We start from the raw sequence: 10,003 nt of genomic DNA, 5'->3' as shown, positions 1-10,003 counted from the left end.
CCCTGAGGTATATCAAGAACTCTTTTATAATCGTTTCACAGCCCGAATATTGTATTCTAAATAAATACAATAATTATTATTTATATGTTATTCTGTCGTTATTAAATAAACTAAATTAGAATAAGATATTTCCAAATATTGGAGAGGACGCGTCCCCTTCGTATCCCTCCCCCGCCAGAGACGCCCGTGAACTACTCTTATTTTAGGGATAGGAAGGAAATATATAATTGATCGATTATTCATCATCATAGTGAAAAAAGGAACGGTAATAGCTAGCGGGAAGCAGTTTTCTTATATGAATTCATTACCACATAAAAATGTTTCACTCCGGTTTTATTAGACTCCCAAACTAGTTATGCTACGCATAAGTACCGGAAGTATTATCGAATGCTTTATCTGTTCGTCCGTCTGTTTGTCGATAGGTATCAGAGTGAATAACGGTAAGATATATGACGAGAAGCGGTCATTTTTGCAATCAAATCAGTGTCCCAAGAATAGATTCAGTCTCCTCCGTTAACCTGTTATTTAAGCCAGAAGTGGTTGAAATTAATAATTTCCGGTTTCAACGTTTTTCAAACAAAAAACGTTAATAAACAGCGGCAAGTTGTTTTTGCAATCGGTTCAGCGTCTCGAGAGAACATTCCATCACCATTTGTAACACTCTACCGGAACCAGAAGTAATTAAAGTACTGGCATTTACGGTTTCAATCCTGATTCCCATAGAGTAAAAGAGTAAGTGATATCGAGAAGCGGTTTCTTGCAATAGATTGATTCAGCGTCCCAATAATAGATCCTCTGTTGACTCCCTATTGAAGCCGGAAGTGGTAGAAATAAACCGTTTCCGGTTTTAATGTTGATCGCCATAGAACAAAAACGGTAATAGATAGCGACAAGTGGATGTCAACAATCGATTTATCGTCTTAAGAGAACATACCTTCTCCACCCCAACACGCTACCGAAACCGGAAGTGGTTGGAATTTACTACTTCCGGTCTCAATACTTATTCTCATAGAGCAAAAACTGTAAGGAGAATCAAACAACGGTTTTTGACACAGGTTCAGCGCCCTAAAGAACAAATTTTGTCTCGTTGTTGAAAGGGCAAAGTGGTGAAAATTTACATTTATTCGATTACAACACTGATTTGATAATAGATACAACGGAAATAGTTAGCGACAAGCAGATTTTTTATATGGATTCAGTACGAAGAGTATGTTTCATTTCTAATTTTGTTCTTAATATTGCAATCTGAAGTGATAGATACCAATTAACCCTTCTGATTTTAATATTAATTCCCTTAATGGAAAATAGTAAGTGATAGCAAGTAATGTCTTTTTGATATGGATTCAGCGTCTAAGTAACAGATTCTATCTTTGTTATTAATATATTGCAATCAGTATAGTTATAAAAGTTTTACTCCAGGTGTTAAAATTGAATTCACATAGTTTGGAAGTCTATGATAGTTTCATAGACTAAACTGATGTGAAACTAAATTCATTTGTTTCCTATTGGAACCGGAAATGAACTCTCTTCCGATTTCAATATTGTTATCCATATCAAAGGTATCCGAAGTGAGCGTAAAGTTGAGTTAATGTGAGTTCCAAATCATGATGTGAGCGTGATGTTGGAATGATGTGAGGTGAGTTGAGTTGATTTTGAGTTTAACGTCCCTTTCAGCAGCGAGGCTATATAAGAGGGAACCTACTGATTAACGTGGAGTCGGAACTACATGAACTCCCGCCGAGAGTCGAATCCGAGTGTCCTACGCCAAAGACACGTACGCTAACCGCTTAGCAACGAAAGAGCTCAAAGCGTGAGATCGAGATGACGCTCTGAGCGTGAGGTCGAATGAGCGTGATGTCGAGTTGACGATGTAAGTGTGAGGTCGAAATGATGCTGTGAGCATGAGTTTGAGTGTGGTTAGTCAAAAGTTGGCAACTTTGATTCATAGAGCTTAAACGGTATGAGACAACATCTTCTTTATGTATTCACTGTTTCCAGAAAAGGTTCTCAGTTCTTATTCTTGTACCCAAACTGGAAACACTAAAAACCAATAAAATTTCCAGTATAAATATTAAAAATTAGTTCATATATAGTAATAGTTATGAGACAGCAGGAGATCCAGCGTTCGAAGAACATGTTCTTTGACCTTATCCTTCTATTGAAACTGGAAGTTTCACTACTACCTGTACAGGAAGTTATAGGTCTACTACTTCCGGTTTCAGTGTTGAATTTGCATAGTTTAAATGTTTATTGTAGTTTACAATGTGAAATGAAATTCACTCGTTTTATTTGCTAAAGTCTATATGTTCGATCTAAGCAATCATACACGTGTATTAAAGTTTTCACAGCACTATTGTTAAGAAGTATTGCTCTAGTTAGACCATCAATGGCAAACTATTTGAAATACAATTGGAGGGATGCTCACAAATGGTCTTTAGGGCGTAAGTTATGCCTAAGAGATTTCTAAAGGGTACAATTTTTCATTGATAATGACACTATCGAACTTTAAGTATACCGTAATGATGTTCTTAAGAACTTTCAATAAAATTCAATCTACAAAGTAAGTTACCTTAGTTTTATCACAAGCAAATTCTGTCTTTTTACTAGATATGAATTGTAGACCTACAACTTAACGTAAGAGCCGACTCACATAAAATCTCGCTGGAAATCGAATCCTGGTTTCCTGCGCCGAAGACCCGTACGCTAACTATACTCACAAGAAAGCTCTAAATTTTGGAAAAAATCGTATCCAAACTCTTGGGGGAGAGATGGGAGGATGGCTGAGACTGCTACAAGAATAAATGATAAAAATAAAGCACTTCCTGAGCACTTCCATAAATCCTCCTTTCATATCAGAGCATGTATTAGATATTAGCATCATAGTCATAACTAGAGGGGGTTAGGTAGTGTCCAGGCCCCTAGATGACGTTATTGTTCCCCCTATTGCTGGACCACAGACCTAAAACTACCTGTGGTATTGAAATGTTCTTTCAATGCTCAGATGTAAAGTGCCATGGTCACTACCTCCTAGCAAAATATCCTCGTTGTGCCAATCACTAACATGCGTGGTTGAGCTTGTAGTTTGTACTGCTCTTCTTCAATACTCTAACAGCGGAAGCCTGCATTATTAAAATTACGTTTAGGGCTTAAATAAATATTTTGAAAGCGTAATGAACATTTTCAAGTTTCTATCGAAATAAGAGAAGTGAAACTTTGATAGAATCTACAATGTAAGATCCACTTCTATGATGTAGTATTCCATGCTATTGCTTAGATGTAATAAACTTGACCAGAAAAAGACATCGGAAAGTTGCGTCTTCAATATCGTTGCTAAGAGCTAGTAAGACAAACGAAGATAAAAAATGCCTGTGGGTAATTAGTAATGCATTAAAGGTCCATCCCCACATTTCTACCATTTTCAAAATACTGAAGAAATCTCTATTATAACTTCTCTGGGAGCAAATATAGAACGCTTATTACTAAAGTAACCAATGTTTTCGAGATTATCTTCAGTCACACGTACTTATAATAGTGTATCCGGTAGAGATGGACCCTCTGGGTGAGACGAACCAAGTCCATAATTCGTAAGCTATCCACCAGAGTACAGCGTGAATATTGGTGTAGTGTCATGGCGGATGTATGCTCGATACTTCGTGTTTTCCTGAAGCAAAAGTCCACACATTTCTTCAGTAGACAAGAGATTTGATTTTAGGTAGGTCGAAACTTTTTTTTTTCTTACTACATTTCATTAAAAGCAATATTCAACGTTCTTGATATAGATTTCTTCGCTTTTGTTTTTAACTAGCGCATTGCATCATAAAAAAAAGTGTGTTAAGGAAAACAATTAAGTTTGCCGAGTTCAAAAAAATACAAGTAAACCACCCTTCTTATCTCTCCTTCTTGGGATAGATGAACCACTGCCATTGTGGGAGAGATGGACTACATAGGAAACTGGTCCGTCTATCCCTTACGCTATATGCAACTAGTTTCAATGTTTATTTTGTATACTTGTGGGCTTTAAATTGATATCTAGTGAATGGTTTATAAATCTTATATTGTGCAAAAGTTATTGTTTCTAATATCTGGGAGAGAGGGGGAAGGAGTGGGACTAAATCACTTTTAATGTTCTAATTTTGTCTCCTGCTTCTTTAAGTATTTTTTAAAACGTTATTTTAAGGTTTGTAGATTTAGAGGTGTGTAACATCCATCTCATAATCCGGACCAGACGGCACCTTTACCTCTAAGAGAAGATGATCCAAAACCCCCACCTCAGAGATAGTAGTATAGCCCAATATCGGACAAAAGATCAATATTACAGACATCCTAGCTAGGAGGATCATTTACGAATGAGAGGGTTTCAATTTGCTATAAATGAAAATATTATTTTCGTAAAAAAACAAAGGAGCTTACACTAATTTATTTCTCAACTTAGCTAATAATCTTAATTTTATTAACAAAAATTAATATTTGTTATACACCTTCAAAGCAACAAGACTAATTTCCTTTAACAATAACGCCATCCATGAGTATATTTTTTTACTTTAAGATCCTCCTCTCACATCAAAGTCTATTAGTGTTGAGTTACAAAGTGAGGTACAAAATACTAGTGCAAGTGTAGCAACTCCAGGAACATCAGGATTAAACAGTAACGAAACCAAAATTCTTCAGTCTTCAAATAAAGCCATAAATCAGTTGCTAGATGAAACCACCCAAGAAATTCCTTTTAAAATATTAAATTAAATATAACTAATCCCTTTTCTAAAGCAAATGAAATCTGCTAGGGAAAGTAGTAAGGGTTTGTCAAAAGTACTCGCTTCAAATGAACACATCAGCTTACAGAGAAACAGAAAGAGGAATATTAAATGCACCAAATCGACCACAGAAAACAAGAAACAAGAAACGAGAAGGAGAGATTTCCAATCATATCTTCATCTTCCAGCGATGATGATACACCCTCCATTCCAAAAGAAACCGAACGTTTTACAAAAACAAAAAAAGCAATGTACATTTTGGAACAAATCATTTTAATTAATCAATGTATTCCCCTTCTGCATCGATACACATATTTGCACGCTCCAACAAGTTGTCAAACGACTTCTCCATGTCCTTTATTGGAATGGTCTTTACGACGGCGGTCGTCGCCTTCTCAATGGCATCAATCGATGCGTGCCACTTTCCTTTCATCGCCAAATGCAGTTTCGGGAACAGATAGAAATCGCACGGAGCGAGATCTGGTGAATAGGGCGGATGATGCAACCGAATAATGTGATTTTTGACCAAAAATTCAGTTACAAGTCGCGAATAATGTGATGGTGCATTATCGTCCAAAAGAGTCTAACTGCCGATTTCGCGATATTCGGGCCGAATACGACGAATTCTTGCCAGCAAACGCTTCATGACGCCCAAGTAAAACTCTCCAGTGACTGTCTGGCCGGGCTGAACAAATTCTTTGTGAATAATTCCTTTTGAATCGTAAAAACAAATCAGCATCACCTTAACTTTTGACTTCACCAAGCGACTTTTTTTGGGGTGTTCCTTCATCCGGCGCTCTCCATTCAGCACTTTGCCACTTTGTTTCGGGCTCATATTCAAAACACCACGTCTCGTCACCAGTTACAATCGATTTCAAGAAGTTTCGATCCTGCCGAGCACTTTTAACGATGTCTTTGCAATGCGCAATTCGATCAACTTTTTGGTCTTCGGTGAGTTTGTGTGGTACAAACCGCGAATTAACCTTCTTAAGGCCCAAAACTTCGGTCAAAATGCGGTATGCGGTTGTTTGAGGAATGCCTAATTCCATTTCAATAACTTTCACGGACGATTTTTTGTTATGTTTGATGAATTCACGCACTTTTTCGATGTTTTCTTCCGATAATCCGGTTCTGGGACGGCCTGATCTTTCGTCATCATCCAGCGTCTCTCTACCCGATTTGAATCGCCTGAACCACTCGTAAACTTGCGTACGGGATAGACACTCATCACCATATGCATTTTGTAGCATTTGGTGCGTTTCACTAAAAGTTTTACCCAGTTTAACACAAAACTCAATTGCAGCTCGTTGTTTGAAACTCATTTTCCGACCGATGTATACAACACACTGACAGTTGAAACGCAATAACTTTGTTGCCGTGCATCAAAATGTCATGACATTTATACCAGTTGTCAATGAGGGACTACGCCATCTACCGGTAAAATATTACAACAGATGGCACTAGTGGTACTATTTGTTTTCAAAAGTTCGGTTTCTTTTGGAATGGAGGGTGTAAATCGATAATATATGCTGACATTGATGATATGGAGGAGTATGATGAAAACGAGTATGTTGGATGGAGCGAAAATTATAATAAAACATGAAGAGAAGACTACTGGGTATAGTGTATTATGTGTGAACGCTGGTTATATGATGGCTGTTCGAAATATGAGAATGATTGTGATTTGTGTGGCAAAGTTTTCAAATATACAAAACAAGATTCAATGTAAGGTGCAATGTAGTTATTGGCATTCATTTTTTCTCCTTAAAATATGAAACTTATGTATTCTTACCATTTGAAAATGTTTCCTTTGTAGATTCCACGTTAAAGAGAAAGTTCATTTTTAGATTTTCCATATTTCTATCTCAGTTTAATCAATATTAGATTATATAAGATCTGCATATAGCCCATCACTTCCACAATGCATGGTATATCTAACCCATAGTATTATGGGATAGATGGACCAGTCATCCATTTTTTTCAAGCTTAAATTTGGGGTAAAAGTATATCTTTTTTGATCCTAAAAACCTTTAGTTATGGTTACAGGAAATCCTTTCTTGGATTTCGGGCAGAAAACCATGTTCTACATGCATAGTTGTTCGAGTTGTTGTAGGCAGAAAAAGGTAGTCCATCTCTACCGGACTTAGCATATATATATATCGGGTCGGATTTAGGGGGTGCAAAAGTGCACGTGCACACACACACCCCTTCGTTGTAAATATGCATTATCTAAAATGAGAAGCTAGCAGTGAAAATAGTAACAACCCCTTCCGAAAATTTTTGGCATCATGTTTCCTTTTGGGGCTTAAAAGAGAGCAGAGCTTTTCAAAAGCAATAGTTTAAGTCGATTTTCTAAAAGCTGAAGGAAAAGGATTCAACAAGCAAAAGAATATAACATTTGTCAAGTAGGGAACAAAACAGAACCCAGGAGGAGAGAACATTTTTTCCTCTAAAATACTTTCCTCCTCTCTATGCATCAGTGTTGTCAGGGGTAAAGAACATTTTCGCATGTCACTTTGAAGAGTTTCAGTGTGATTGGTTGTTTTGGTAGTTATTGGTGGATCCCCCTCAGACAATCCTGGATCCTCGGCTCTGTTATATATATATATATATATATATATATATATATATATATATATATTTAATGGAAACATCTGGAATTGGAAATAGGTATCTGGGTTGGCAACTGTCAGGCGCCAACCTCAGCGACTGCGGCCTATTGGACCTGTTAGTAGTAGTGTGTTAAAGCAAACTCCATACTACATGAGCAGTAAAATGGCAGTGTTCATTGAACTGTGTAGACGATGATAATGTAAAATGGTCGAACTCTCTGATTTCCAAAGAGGGCAAATTCAGTTATTTGATGCGAGACTGACAAAACTCCAAGTGAGTTGATTGTGTCGCAAGAGATAGTGTAGCGGATTGTCACTTAGAACCGCCATGCAACTCCAGTGCAAGTGACAGAGAATCTCAAGCAGCAACTTCCACAGTCTGTGTCCATAATCATCACCTGCCGCGAGTTACATGACATTGATATATAGTGTTGGGTTGTAAATGGGAAACCGATAATAAGGAATCATTCATAACGCTTTAGCACAATGCGAATGGTGCCGCGAACTTGCAACATGGACAGTTGATGACTGGAAACGAGTAATATGGTCAGGAGAAATCCCGCTCATTTCGCGATTACGAATTTCCTGACTTTTCCACGTCTCCAGATCACGATTTACAAATATCCAGGTCTATATAAAATGAGAGCTGCTTGATGATGCTTGCTGCATGATGCTTTTTTTTTATAATGTAAAAAAGCAACTATATTTTTCCCCAGCATCTACTATGCATGTAGAGGAAAGGCTGTAATATAGAACCCCAGTTTGTTTATAGCTTGGATCTTTTGATAAACATAATATTTTTTAGCCAAATTTTTGTAAGATGTAAAGTATTATATTGTAATCTATGACAAATAGCGAAGTAAATAATTTAGTTAAGTTTAATGCCAATTATGAACCAGTATGTTAGGTAATATAAAACGCTATTAACATAAATAATGAAAATATTGCTATGCAAGATGCGAAATCATCACAGTCGAAGTGGGAAAGAAGACAAGAGTGAAAGAAAAAAAAAACTAAAACGTCTTCTCACTGGAATGTTTCGACAAAGAGGGTTCAATACTTGAACTGCAATAATTATTAAACTATGTGGAGTTTGGGATACCGCTAACATATGTTATAGAGAGTGGTGGGTAGTACAGAAAAATGTGAAGAGTTGATAATTCTGGAAAATAGTAGATATATCCGTTGGGGGTACATTCCTAATTTAGAAATGTTAGAACCAGTTTAGTAAGTTATATTCTGATTAAGTTTGTAATGTCACTTTATTCAACAAAAGCAATTTATTGGTGGGGGGAAGAGAATGTTATTCTAAAGATATTAAGTTAGGTGGAATTCCTCGATCCTCCCAGGATTTCGGCCCTGTTGTAAAGCAATTATTCTTCTCATTTTTCTCCCCACTCCATTACCTTCCAATTTCAGACTTGAAGAACTCAACATTGCGATTGAAACTATATGCCCAACTTTCATCTTTTTACTGTATTGACTATCACCACATGCAGTCACATTTGTCGGAAAAGTAGTTACAATTTCGTAAAAACAAGCAAGCAAATAGATAAGGTTGATAGACTGTACATTGCTGAAAACATTCCTTCACATAACGCTAATCTCAAAGAATACTATTTTACGTAATATTTCCGAACTCACTATCATTATCAACGAATTATCAGAAAAAACTTAGATTTCCGTTTCCTTTCTTTTCATCAACTATGAAAATAATATACATACAAAAGAAATGCAATTATTAACAAAAGTCCATATCTGTTCAACATCTGTTTTGTCAATTGAAATCTATTTAGTTTAATTGGAACATAGTAAACATTTTTAATAATAATAATAAAAAATAGTAAATCACAAGAATTATCTTTCTGAAATTTTTCTCAAATTTGACCAGTTGTTCCAATAGTCACAATAAAACATGTATTAGCAAGATACACTCTTTCACTGGGGATACCCGCTGAGATGAATTTATAGAAATATTGTTTTTTTCTTTTTTCTTTTCTTTTTTTTTTAAAAAAAGATTAAATCACATCTGGTGAATATGAATAACTTTTAAATATTTTGTAATTAAAGTCGTAAACTGACATTAAGTCTCCGAACAGTGTAGGTAAAATTATCGTAGAAAAGTGATCGTGAAGGAAACTAAAAATTATTAATTATAAATTTAATAAAGTTTGTTCGAAAAATAAGATAATGTTCTTCACCAGAACCGTTATCAGGAACATCACAATATTGCGAGCAGTGATAATATTTAATTAAAAAGACAAGAAAGAAGGCTAATATTTACCGCAAAAACAGCAGAATTTTTTTCTACATATAAGAAGCGCTTTCGGAAGAACCTTCCTCAATCATCAGCTTACGTAAAATTCAAAGGCGATTTAAAAACATGAGGAGAATGTGGAAAGGCAAAAAATGGTTAAAAGGATTAAACACATGTGAATGGGCACTCACTGTCATTGTTCACTGCTCTTCACTATATTTCTTTTCTTGCTTTCCAGATGGCAAAAGTATGTAGTAAAAAGATTACTACAAACCATATTTATTTCTCCCCTATCTAAATTAAGTGTGGGTTTCTCTTTATGAATGTAATATGATTCCTTGATTTTTCGTTCCGTTGCTGTTTTTTCTTTCTCAATTAAATAT

The sequence above is a fragment of the Thermobia domestica genome, chromosome 13, assembly GCF_964235325.1.
Source record: "Thermobia domestica chromosome 13, izTheDome1.hap1.1, whole genome shotgun sequence".
Taxonomy (NCBI): Eukaryota; Metazoa; Arthropoda; class Insecta; order Zygentoma; family Lepismatidae; genus Thermobia; species Thermobia domestica.
Note: the sequence above shows the minus strand (reverse complement) of the source record.